The 13,509-nt window shown below is 36.2% G+C and overlaps 1 protein-coding gene across 1 annotated transcript in view; it reads right to left on the bottom strand.

Annotated features, from left to right (window-relative positions):
- The window catches only part of RGS5 (regulator of G protein signaling 5), a 96,131-nt gene that overhangs the window by 51,206 nt on the left and 31,416 nt on the right, over positions 1–13,509 (bottom strand). The window lies entirely within an intron of this gene.

The raw sequence follows: 13,509 nt of genomic DNA on the forward strand, positions 1-13,509 counted from the left end.
CTTCCTTCCTTCCTTCCTTTTTCCTTCCTTCCTTCCTTTCTTCCTTCTTTCCTTCCTTTCTTTTTCCTTCCTTCCCCTCTTCCTTTCTTCCTACCCTTTCTCTCTCTTTCTTTCTATCGCTGACTTCTCTTTTGGTCTCTGTCTCCATGTCTCTCATTGCACCTTTTTCTGCTCTTCTGTATAATGTGCTATCACAATGTTTTTCCTTTTTGAAATTCCCTGTTGATGAATAATGAAGTATACAAATCAAAGAATTTATGATTGACCAAAGTGTTTTTAGTCAGCATTGGAAATAAATAGAAAAGGTATATGTAAAAAAAAAAGAAATAATACAAATGCTTATTCCTTTCCTTTCCCCTTTCAGATAAAAATTATAAGTATACTGGCAAGGACAACATTCTCAGGTCAACATGGTGAGAAATTATAAATTTGGCCCTTTTCTCTGCCTGTCCTAGAATGAGTTAATTTCATTTTAATAATTAAATGTGTCCCTGCAAAATAAAATAGAGCATTTGACTTAGAAGGGAACCTAGAAATCATCTAATGAGGAAACTGAGGCATAAAGGTGAAGTAATTTGTCCCAAGATAGGCAACTAGGTGACATAGTCGATAAAATTCAAAGCTTGAAGTCAGGAAAAATTATCAACCTTAGTTCAAATCTGATTTCAATTATTTGCTATCTGTGTGATCCTAAGCAAGTCACTTACTCCTGTTTGCTTCAATTTCCTCATCTCTCAAATGAGCTAGAGAAGGAAATGGTAATCCACTCCAGTATCTTTTCCAAGAAAACCCCAATTGGGTCACAAGGAGTCAGACATGAATGAAAAATAATTGATTAATAATTTGTCCCAAGTCATCTAATCAATAGATTTCCTAACTCTTAACTACTTTTATAGGCAGTTTTGAACCTGATGGAGCATTTTAGCTTTTTTTTTTCCCCCTTTACTCCAGATTCACTCCTAGTCTTTCATAGCACACATACATACACACACACACACACACACACACACACACACACACACACACTTGTATGCCCTTGTAATCAGTAGCTTATATCATTTTGAATTGAAGAAGACCTATTCACTTTAGCCCTGAAATGGACCTCTTAAACTGCACAGAGAAGCAAATAGCTAGCCAGTGAACTCTCCAGTTACCAAGATATAGATGGTTTAACTAGAATTGGCCTGCATCCCCACCCTGCCAAGTTTCATCAATAAAAATCTATTTCCTTTCCTGCTTACTCCAGCTAATGGTAAGGTTGAAATGGGGGGACTCTCTGCCTTTCTGACTCGCTTTTTCATGTAGCTGATTTCTACCGAAGAGAGAAGTTGCTTTTATTTAAACAAACTATTAAGTTAGAAACAACGGCATAATTGATGCAAGCACATTCTCGTGTTTTTATCTGGATGAGCGTTTCAGTTTCAATGTCTGCATGGATAGCTAAACATGGCACAAATCCCACACTCTCATGTACACACCTACATACCCAAGGGAGACTATCACACTTTCTCTAAGGTCCACCCCACCTACATAACTAACACGATATCTCTTTACCTTCAAGATATTTCTTTGATTCACTAGGTCTTCTCCTACACTACATCATGATGCTTTGCTGTGGTTGCTCAGTAATTTTCAGTCACGTCTGACTCTTTGTGACTTCATTTGGGATTTTCTAAGCAAAAAAAAAAAAGCACAAAACACTAGAGTGGTTTGCCATTTCCTTCTCCAGATAATTTTACAAATGAGGAAATTGAGGCAAATGGGGTTAAATGTCTTGCCCAGGGTCACACAGCTAGGAAGTATCTGAAGCCAGATTTGAACTTAGTAATATGAGTTTATCTGACTATTATATAGTCCTGGAACTTTATCCATTGCCCCATGATATATTACAGTAGACAAAAACTGGTTTTGGATTCAGGAGATTTCTCTTTCAGTCCTTGCCTCTGACACTGCCAGTATGACCCTGGGCAAGTGACTTAGCCTCCCTTGGTTTCTGTCTCTTCATCTCCCAAAAAGTCTCAAACATCCTTTCCAGCTCTGGATCTCTGATCCTATAAACTACTCAAAAGGACAGGATCTCTTTTCTATCCTAGCTTCTCTTTCAGCGTAGTCTTCGATACAAAGGCTTGTGCTTCTTGTGATTGTCCCTTCAACATCCAAGACCTAGAGCACACCATTCTGATAGATTTACCACAGTAAAAGTCCTGACTATTTAATGCCCTGGTCAACCACAGTTTGAGGTCCAGTCTCTTTACTTGGATGCCAAAAGCACTACTTCTTCATTTATCAGAATTTACTAGGGGGATGCAACAGACAATAAAATCAAATACACCTCCATGGAAAAGCTGAAGAGGCAAAGCTTGAGACTATCCCATAGAGATTTTGGAAATTACAACAGGAAGAAACCTTAGAGTTCCTCTAGTTGTACGTTTTTATTTTACAGAGGAAAAAAACTAAGGTCCAGAGAGAATAAATGATGATCAACAGCCTAGGTCAACTGATTTCCTATTTCTAGAATGTTGGCATCAGGCTTTGCAGTAAGACAACTCCATCTACAAGATGGTAAAAAATGAGACACAACCGTAGAATATAAATTTTTGGACAGTATCATCTGCCTAATTTTGGGTGTTCCATAACCATCCCCTCTCAGATAGTTTTCTTGATACTTGATATCTTCATCTTTTAGTTTCAAACCCTAGAGGGACATGGAGTGTGTATGGTCTGGGAGAGCTTCTGCTCAGATGTTTTAACTGTCTTCGTATGGGATTCAAAGCCTCCATCTTCATTCTATTTTAAAAGAATGATTTTGCTCTGAAATGCTGAATTATAGTACATAAAGTGTGTGCTGAAATGCTTCTGGTTAAAAGCTCCATTAATTCCAGTTGCTCCAGGTGAAAAGTATCACAACCCTTCTTGAGAGGCAGATGGTTTGGCTATGATGGTAACTTACTTAACAAGATAACTGTAATACACGGGTTCATACATGAATCTGAAAAGCCCAGTTTTATGTGATTTTTCCTTTCATTTCATAGAATAAACATCTTAATTTTAAAAAATTTCTCATTTTAAGTCATCCCCCTCAAAATAGCATTTATTTATACAAAAGAGAATAGAAAAAAATAGGATTATACATGAAAACAGGAATATCCCCCTACCACCAATAAAAGAGAAAAACACAATCCTCATTGCCACAGAGCATAATGAAGCAAAACAAATCCACACATTTTCTGTGTCCAAATACATTAATCTCAGCCTTTAAGTTCATCATCTCTCCAACAAGAGATGGATACAATGCTTCATCATCTAAACTCTGGGGCAGTGGTTGAATAATTGCATGGTCAGGGTTCTTAAGGGTTCTTTGCTGAAGTATCTACACTTTGTCTCCTCCTAGCCACTGGGATAAAGAACATGCACCTAAGATGCCTACGAGTGGGGATATAGACTGTGGAACAAAAACTTGACTGGCCTTCAGTGAGAAAGTCTCCATCCTTAGCTCCTATGTACTTACCAACTGAACCAACCAGTTTCAATCTTACCTCCTCTGGGAAGCTTTTCCAGACCATGCATCTGGAAACAATCTCCTTAAATTCCTGGATCACTGTCTGTCTCTTTAAACATTTAGCAATTATTATATACTGCCACGAGTCATTGGAGTTTTTGTTTTGCTGTTAAAAAGAAGTGTCCAAGTCTCTGCCATTCCCTCCCTCAACTAGATTTCAAGGTACTGTGTTGTAAGTTCCTTAGCTCATGATTCTTTATATTCCTTGTTGTCTCCAATTCACTAAGTCATTAATATTATTAATAGATCAGTTAACATTAATAGAATAGGCCTACAAAAATATACATGCAAAAATCTATAAATTCTAATGAACATCCAGATCAGAAAATCAAAGAATCAATTCCTGTCATTGGTTCCTGTTTCTAATATAATGGCTTGTTAAATGAAGGTTTCTTTCCTCACTGGAAATTCCAACTATGACTGGAAGTCTGACAAAGGGACTTAATATACAATATGTAATTTATTTTTTATTTCCAAAGATAAAGTTTTTTTTTAAAAGAAAACTTTTTTAGCTTATTAAAGAACTTATAATGAGTGCTTCGACCATGTTAGTTAAGTAAACCACTAGGAAAAAAGAATTAGGATATCATCTATTACTCTGCTATTTTTGCAATGAATAGTACAAATAAGCACATAATGAAATGCAATAAGAATAAAGTTTAAGTCATTTCTGAATCACTGATTAAAAATTACCTGCACAAGTATGGGCTAAAGGAGATTAGATGGACAGAAGTTCAGTTGAAAAATATCTGAAGATTTCAATGGACTAAAGAACACTCAGGATCAGTCTTTTGTGGCAGCCTACTCCATAGTAAAAACAAACAAACAAACAAAAAAAAACAGATCCTGGCCAGAACCAGGAAGCTTGCTTGATGTCTTGTAGTGTTCTCTTCTTGGCAAACCACATGACTATCCTCTGCAATGTCCCAATTAAGAATTATTCCGCCTCTACTTCATGATTTCCAGTAATGAAAAACTCACTATCTCCCATGGACAACCCATTTCCTCATTGGTCAGTTTTTCAGTGCTCTTACAATGGGTTCTTCCAATAGGAGGACCCTTAATTGGAAAATAATGGTAGTAAAGTATAGGAAAATGTATGTATAGACCTTTCTGGATGGTTGAGCAGCTGTTGCCTAGCTCTCTTTTGAGTTAGCTCAAAAGAAAATCCTTGTGCTATGATCTAAGAAAGGAATTAGGTAAAAAAGTTTCCTTATATAAGAGGCAAACACTATATTAAACACTAGAGATACAGATGCAAAAGTCAAATAGGACCTGCTCTTCAGGAGCTGATTTTCTAATGGTGGAGATAATATGAATGTGTTTATATATTTAATTTATATGTGTATGTACAGAAAAATATATATATATATGTAATATGATGCATCATTTATTCAATAATGTGATATACAGATATATTCAATAATGTAATATACAAATTCAATAATGTAATATAAAATTATATATGATATATAATTGTGTACACATGTATAATGTGTGTGTATATACACACCCATTTAATATACAGTGGGGCAGTTAGGTGGTACAGTGGATAAGAGTGTCAAGCCCAAAGTCAAGAAAACTCACATAAGCCTCATAAATCTGGCCTCAGACACTTACAAGTTGTGTGACCCTGAGCAAATCATTTAATTCTATTTGTCTCAATTTCTCATCTATAAAATGAATTGGAGAAGGAAATGGCAACCAGCTCCAGAACCTTTGTCAAGAAGACCCCAAATGGGGTCACCAAAAGATAGACACAATTGAACAACAAAAATGTCATGTTACCACCTCAAGGCAGGGCCCTGAGAGGAATGACTTCTTGTGGATTCTTCCAGCTGGAAGAACTGAGATTCCTTTGTGTTAAATCGTGTTCATGCTCATTTTAGCTTTTTGGGATGAGTCGGGCCCCCAGCTCCCTTATGGTCACTTTCTCAGACCAAAAGGAAGGATAAAGTGAATGACAACAAAGAAGAAACTTACTCCCTATGGATTATGCTGAGAGATATCTGGGAAAAAAAAGCAAGTTCCAAGACAAATGCAAAGGGAAGAGAGAGGGCCTGACTCATTGCAGCCAATGGAGAAAGATTTCTCTCAGTATTTCTCCTTTTGTTTCTAATGGTTCCTAGGAAGCAGACAGCAGCTGGGCAGGCCTCCAGGCAGGGGTGATAAAACACTAAATAGTTTCTCTCTGCTGGGTAATACAACCTTTTTCATTACTCATCCTGGGAGACATTATCCACCCAGGGCTCTTGTCTCCTGTCTAAATCTCAGACAGACCTGAGCAAGAAACACTGTTGAATTTGTCCAGAGTTCCCTTAGAGCCAAGCAGGCTCTGAATTTATGCCCCAGGGCCTCTTCCATAAGAGATTTAGAAGCTACCCCTCACTCTTGACCCTGTTCAAGGATCTCACAGGCTAATGAGGGAGGCGAGACGCAAACAACTATGTACAAAGTGAAGAGGAGAGTTGAGTAGTTCCCTAGGAAATTAGGTCAATGCCCCCTCCTTCCAAAAAAGGATATAATGGGATGTAAACTCCTTGCTGAGTAACTTTAAATGGCACCCACATAATCAGCATCCTCATTTGGTTCACCTCTCTAAGCTATGAGGAAGATCCGTAACATGCAAAGGGCATGAGTGGGCTCTGGGGTCCCTTCCAGCTAGAGATGTGGGTGATGCTTGGGAAAGGTGCTGGGTCAACAAAATTCTGAGTAATCTAATCCATGAGTTCATTAATTCCACAAGCTCTTACTAACTTCCTAATATAGTCACTGTTATCAGAACTGCAGCAGATACAAAAATAAGTTAAGAGGAGATCTCTGAAATGTTCCTCCAGACCTGCCTCCTATGAACAGTTAGGAACTGGGTCTATGGAGGGCTGGAGTTGGATGACCCTAATTGAAATAAGACTAAAGCTATATTTGCATTCTAGGACAATCCACGGGTCCAGGAATTGGTGGTTTCCCTTCCAGGGTGGTTACCAGAAAGAGATACACACGGACCAGCAGGGGAGCTGAAGGAAAAGGACTGGATGAGATATCAAAAGTGAGGGTTAGAGGAATAGATGAAGAGGTGGAGAGGCATGGTTTAGAGTGCAGATGGCAAACCTATGACACCCATTTTCAATGACATGAGAAGTATGGGGCCGCATGTCAAGGATGAAACATTTGCCGTAGTGTAGTGTAGAGACTCTGTGCACTATAGATGACAATTCTACCTATATTAATTTACCTATTTTGGTTTGTTAAATACAGTTATATATTACAATTATACATTTTTGTTATTTAAACTATAGATATTGCAAAATTATGTTTTTTTTCTCAATGTGACACACCACCTGAGTTATGCTTGGTTTTTTGGCAAATTTTGACACACCAAGCTCAAAAGGTTGCCCATCACTGGTTTATTAGATGTTTCAAATTCTGGGAGAATTAAGGAGTACTCAAATTTAAGATTCTGAAAAAAAAATTCTATGGTATATAACACCTTGTCAAGGCACTGTTTTTTTTTTTCATTCTAATGCTCCAAGAGAACAACTCCTTTCTAGCTTGTCCTAAAGAAGTTTCATTCCAATGGGAAGCCAAAAATTTTAGCAGGAAATACTTAGCTAGTCTCAGAAAACCATCCCTTGTCTCAAGGGGCTTAAAGTTCAGTAGGGGAGAGAAGTCAGAATCACAAATAAGAATAATACAAACTACAAGGTGCACTACTCTCCAAGTCCTATTCTTGGCTTCCAAAACTTAAAATTGCCTCTGATGCAGTTTCTTCCAGGAAATCTTCTCAGCACCTGGAGCCTCCCTGCCATGGAATATTCAACTATCCCTTGATCTTCTCAACCTGGCAGATCCTGCCCACAAGGCTCACTAAATTCTCCCAATGGCAAGTTCTTTCTGCATCCTTCATTTGATAGAGGATTGCAAGTCAGCCCTGATCCTGACTTCTAGACATTAAAACCTTACCTTGGTACCTTCACCTTCCCTCCTCCCACTTGCTTTTCTCACTCCCTTTTGAGTATTATCCTCTCTCATTAGAATGGAAATTCTCTGAGGGCAGTTACTACTCTTGTACTTGTATTCTTGGCACTTAGAACACAGCCTGAAACATACTAACTTTCAATAAATTTGTTTTCTTCCTTCCTCTATCCCTCCCTCTTTCCTTCCCTCCATTCCTTCTTCCCTCCCTCCCTCCCTCCCTTCCTTCCTTCCTTCTTTCTTTCTTTCCTTCCTTATTTCCTTGCTTTCTCTCTGCTTTCCTCCCTCATTCCATTCTTCCTTCCTTCCTTAGTTGGAGAAAAAAAGCATTTAAAATATAATAAAGATGCCTGGCTGTAGAATAGTTCCAATCAAGCTGATATTATAGGCTTTTCATGATAGTCATAACTTCCAAGGATACATGAGGAAATAATAACTGTTGACATTTATATAGTACTTTAGTCTTTTTTTGAAGTGCTTTACACATATTATTTTGTTTGAACTTCACAGATGATCCTGTGAAATAGGTACTAGAGATATAATTATCCTTGTTTTATAGACAGGAAAAATAATATTTGAGGTTAAAATTATTTGTCTAGGGTCACAGATCTAGAAAGGATGAGAGGTAGGCTGTGAGCCAGACCTTCCTGATGGATAGCACAACAAGCCATTTGCTATACAGTTTGGGCTGGTGACTTAACCTGAGCTGGGAAGGGTGAGGGCTTTCATTATGCTTATTATACATCAATCAACTTTGCTGCAACAATTAGTTGAGAGCTAAAAATGTTTCCCAAATGGGAAAAAGAAACAAAGTAGGAAGACCAACAGAGAATAGAGTTTGAAGCCAAAATAAAAGGCAGACTATTAACCTTGGAAAAGACAAAAAACAGATGGACTTCAGGGATTACATCTCTGGCCATCTGAGTCATATCACCATTGGGAGAATGAGGTTCATTTACTAAGCTTCTGTAGAGCAATAGATGAAGTCTATGAACTTCACTATAAAAGCAAACGGCCTGAACGGCCAACTAGTGAATTCCCCTTAGGTAAAGCAATCAGACACTGGAAGCAGCCAGAATGAAGGTCTCTTCATGCTCCCATCTTGAAATAACCTTCATTCTGGCTGCCTCCAATGTCTGATTGCTTTTCCTAAGGGGGATGCAGACCAGCAAAGGAGTGTTTGGAGACATGCAGAGAAGTGCTTTCCTCAAGCAATGACCCCATATGCTAAGGGAGGGACTAATGAGTAAATTTCCAGGCTGACTTGATAGCAGTAGAGCTGATGAGAATCTTCACCAGGGTGGTGGCAGTGTCAGAGGGGAGAAAGGAACATATTTAAAAGATGCTGTGAAGAAAAATTGTCAGATCTAGCAATAGATTGATAGAGGGGAAGAGATAGAATAAGGTGTCAATGATGAAACACACCTTGCAAGGCTAGGACTGAGAAGAGGGTGATACATCCAAAAGTGATAGGGAAATTGGGAAGAGGGGAGGATATTCAAGGATTCGTTTTGGACATGTTGAGTTGAAGAGTCAGATCTGGAGATGGGATGTCCGGAGTTCAAATATGACTTCAAATACTTCTGGCAGTATGACCCTGGGAAAGTCACTTAACCACCCATTGTCTAGCCTTTACTGTTTTTCTGCCATGGAACCAATACACAATATTTATTCTAAGGTGGAAATAAGGGTTTTAAAAAAATAAATTGAAGGAATTAGAATAGGCAATGAAGAAACAAATCTATCACTTTCATTGATGATATGACAAACTTAGACAATTCTAGAGAATCAACTAAAAATTAACTGAAATAATTAATAACTTTAGTAAAGTTTCAAGATATAAAGAAAACCCACATAAATCATCAGTATTTTTATATATTAGGAACAAAGTCCAGCAGCAAGAAATAGAGAAATAAATTCCATTTAAATGAATAGTAGATAATATAAAATACTTATCTACCTGCCAAGACAAATGCAGGAACTGAATGAATTCACTTACAAAACACTTTTCATACAAAAAGTCAAATCTTAACAATTTGAAAAATATTAATTGCTCATTACCAAATAAGGGACAGAGAGTATTATATGATATAAAGTAGATCATTTTAATTTATTTTAAATTAAAAAGGGATTATACAAACAAAACCAATGCAACCAAAATTAGAAGGAAAGAAGAAAGCTGGGGAAATTTTTTAAGTAAATATCTGATAAAGATCTCACTTCTCAAATACATAGAGAACTAAGTTAAATTTATAAAAAATGTCATTTTCAAATTGATAAATGGTCAAAGGATATGAACAGGCAGTTTTTAGCTAAAGAAATCAAAGCTAACTATAGTCTTATGAAAAAATGCTCTATTGTGATCTGATTCAACCATTCTAGAGAGCAGTTTAGATCCATGCCCAAAAAGCGGCAGACCTTTTGATTTGATCATAACTACTAGGTCTATATCCCAGAGTTTTTTTAATGGAGAAAAGACCTATTTGTACAAAAATATTTATTGCAGTTCTTGTTTTTTGTAGCAAAGATTTGGAAACTAAGGGGTTGCCCATCAACTGAGGAATGGCTGAACATGCTATGGCATATGATTATTATGGAATACTATTATACTATAAGAAATGAAGAGCAGGATGACTTCAGAAAAATCCATAAAGACTTACAAGAACTGATGCAAAGTGAAGCAAATGAAACCAGAAGAAGATTGTTCACAGTGACAGCAATATTTTTGATGAACTGTACATAATCTAGTCATTCTCAGCAATGCAGTAATCTAAGACAATGTCAGAGACTCGTAATGAAAAATAATACCATTTGCCCTCTGAAAAATAACTGATGGAGTCTGAATGCAAACTAAAACATTCTCTTCCTTCCTTGCTTTCTTTTTCTTTCTTTTGTCCTTTTCCTTCCTTTCTTCCTTCTTTCCTTCCTTCTTTTCTCATCCATGAAATAAAGGATATGTGAGGGTCCATTTCCTCTCCAGATCTATGATCCTATGATTTTTTGTAATCATAGGTTCTCTGCTGATGTGTTGTGAGGAAGTTTACTAAATTATTATTTAGAATTCTCCAGCCCTGCCTGCTAGGTCTCCTAAAAAATAATTTAGTAAACTTTCTCACAACCGTTGTCTTATACTGTCCATGCTCACACCACTCAACTGTCCCATAGTTGCTATTTTTAAAAAGGAGGTCTTTTAAAAGTATTTTTTCCAAGCATTGGCCACTCCCTAATCCAATGATTTCCAAGAAAGTTGAAATGTTTCCCATGTTTTCATGGCCTATCTGTGGCAAAGCCAATACTCAATGGAGCACATCAGGAGTAATGAAGAAGAAGGAGAGGAGTATGGGTAGGACGGAGACGAGCTTTTTGTCCTTGACCTTTAAGAAACTATCTTATTAAAGATATTTATTTACATGATGATCTGACCTATGGCAACTCGGTTCCAAACCAGCTAATGAATGGTGGGAAAATAGTCCTAATGTTGAGGTCATCTCTTCTGGGAACACAGACATGGTCTTAAGGATTTATGGAACTGAAAAATGGAAAAGATTTTAGAAATTATCTCATCCAACTCCTTCATTTTATAGATGAAAAGACCAAGACTTAAAGATGGTAATTTGCCCAGAGGCACACAGGTAGTTAGTTGTAAGTGTACAACCCAAGTCTTATTTGATCATGAAGTGAAAGGAATCTTAAAGGAAATCTAGCCCAACCTCACTATTTCACAGCTGAAGAAACTGAGACCCAGAGACATTAAATGACTTCTCCAATGTCACACAGGTAATGAGTGGCAGTGTCCAAGTCCAGAACTTTCTCTACTGTATTTCATTTGAAAAAGAAGATCTGCATATACAAGTTGGTAGGGTGATAGACGGATGGTCACAGAATCATATCATATTCAAGTTGGAAGGGATCATAGAAATTATTCAGACCAATCTCTTCATTTTACAAAGGAGGTAACTATTGTCCAGATGGAGCCATTTGCTCATGGTCATGCTGGAAATTTATGGTAGAGTCAGGACTTGAAACCAAGTTTTCTTGATTCATAATTCAGTACTCTTTCCACAATAGAGTAACAACTCATCAGAAAAGAGCCTCTTATGAGTCCATATTCTCTAAAAAAATGAGAACAATACAAACTGTGAATAATATACTTCTTGAATTGAAATTTCCCAGAAGTTCTTTAAGGACTTATTTTAAGCTCATTTTATTCAGAAGTAGTATAAATCCAAAATCTGCATGCTTTGTTTATTGTCTAGACTTAAAATTATAGAGAAATTGTTAACAATGTAGATTAAATCTAAAAGTATTGTGGTAAGTACATTCTTTTTTCTTTCTTTTTTCCTTTGTGGAGAGCTAGTTGTTAAACATTACATCATTCTTAATAGTTCTCTTCAAGTATTGGAAGGGCTTTGGGGAAAAGAGAGATTAGATTCATTTGCTTGGCTCCAAAGGGTAAAACTAAGGAGCAATGGGAAGAAGTTGAAAAGAAACAAATTTATTATTAGTGTAAGGGAAAACTTCTTATGATAATAGCAATTTAAAAGTAGAGTGGGTTATTACATACAACTGGGAAATAAAATATTTTAAATGATAAAAAAAAAGTGTGATGAGTTGTTTAGAGGTGTTTCTCTTGAGGTCCTTTAGCAAAAGCAAGATGGATTTCTATTTATCAGTTGTGTTGTTGAAGGAATTCTTTTCCAGGTCTGAGTTGAATTAAATGGCCCCTGGGATCTCTTCCAACTGGGATTTTGATCTCCTGGGCACGCCAGTTTTCTGAATCTGTCAGTTGCTAAACATTTATTAAATACCTACTATGTGTGAGATGTTGTGCTGAGCACTGGAAATACAAAAGAGAGAGGACAGACTGCTCTCGAAGAGCCCACAGTCAAAAGGAGGGACCACCATGTACAAACGAGCTATAGACAGGATTTCTTGCAGATAATTGACAGAGAGAAGGCACGCACATGAAGACATTAGCATTATTTTATACTTAAAACACTCTGGATACAAATCTGAACCCCTTTCTGCTGGCATATCTACCTGCAGGTGACAAAATTCAGTTCATTATTCATGTAATGAGGTTGGAATATGTGGACCTTGAGAAAAAGGAACTTAAAAAGCATTGGAATATAATGGGAACATCTCTGAATATAGATTCCAAAGACTTAGGTATAAATCCTGGCTCAAACACATGATATTCTTTTTCTAGACTTGAGAAAATGTATGTAAAGGTACTATATCAACCTTGAAATTTTATATAAATATTGGTTTTCTATTAAAAAAAAAAAACCTTTGGCATTTCATTATTTTCATCAGTGTGGGAAATCTCTCCACTGATTCAGATTGCAGCCCTTTTATGATTTAAATGGAGTCTAAGAGTTTCTTTGGTCAAGGAAAGGCATTACCTTGAATTCACATAAGGTATTAAATATATACATTTTTATATTTTTATTCTTATTAATATTAAATTTTCATATGTTTTTCATACATATGATATATTACATATACAATTATAAATAAATTGTATATGATATACAAATATGTAATAAAATTATATAATATATACTTATTATCATATGAAATATAAAACAATTATATGTTATATATTAAATATGCAAACATTTTATATGTTATACATATTTACACATATCATATATGTATATATATAGTATTGTAAGCATGTATTTCTTGGCTCTGATTAGCATAAAAATTAATCCCATGAAGTGGTCACATATATTCTGATTCATGCTCTTCTAAGTTATAATTATATAAAATATGGTAATTGGTTCAGCCCAATGAAAACATGTATTATGCATTTAATAATAAAATCACTTTATAGGATCCATTATTTGTACTAATTGATACCTAGCTGAATGTGTGTATATACATAAGTATACATGATAAATATATATATATATATAATACACATATATTTTTGTGTAAATGTATTTGTGTGTAAACACACACACATATGTGGG

The sequence above is a fragment of the Gracilinanus agilis genome, chromosome 4 (genome assembly GCF_016433145.1).
Source record: "Gracilinanus agilis isolate LMUSP501 chromosome 4, AgileGrace, whole genome shotgun sequence".
NCBI classification, from domain to species: Eukaryota; Metazoa; Chordata; class Mammalia; order Didelphimorphia; family Didelphidae; genus Gracilinanus; species Gracilinanus agilis.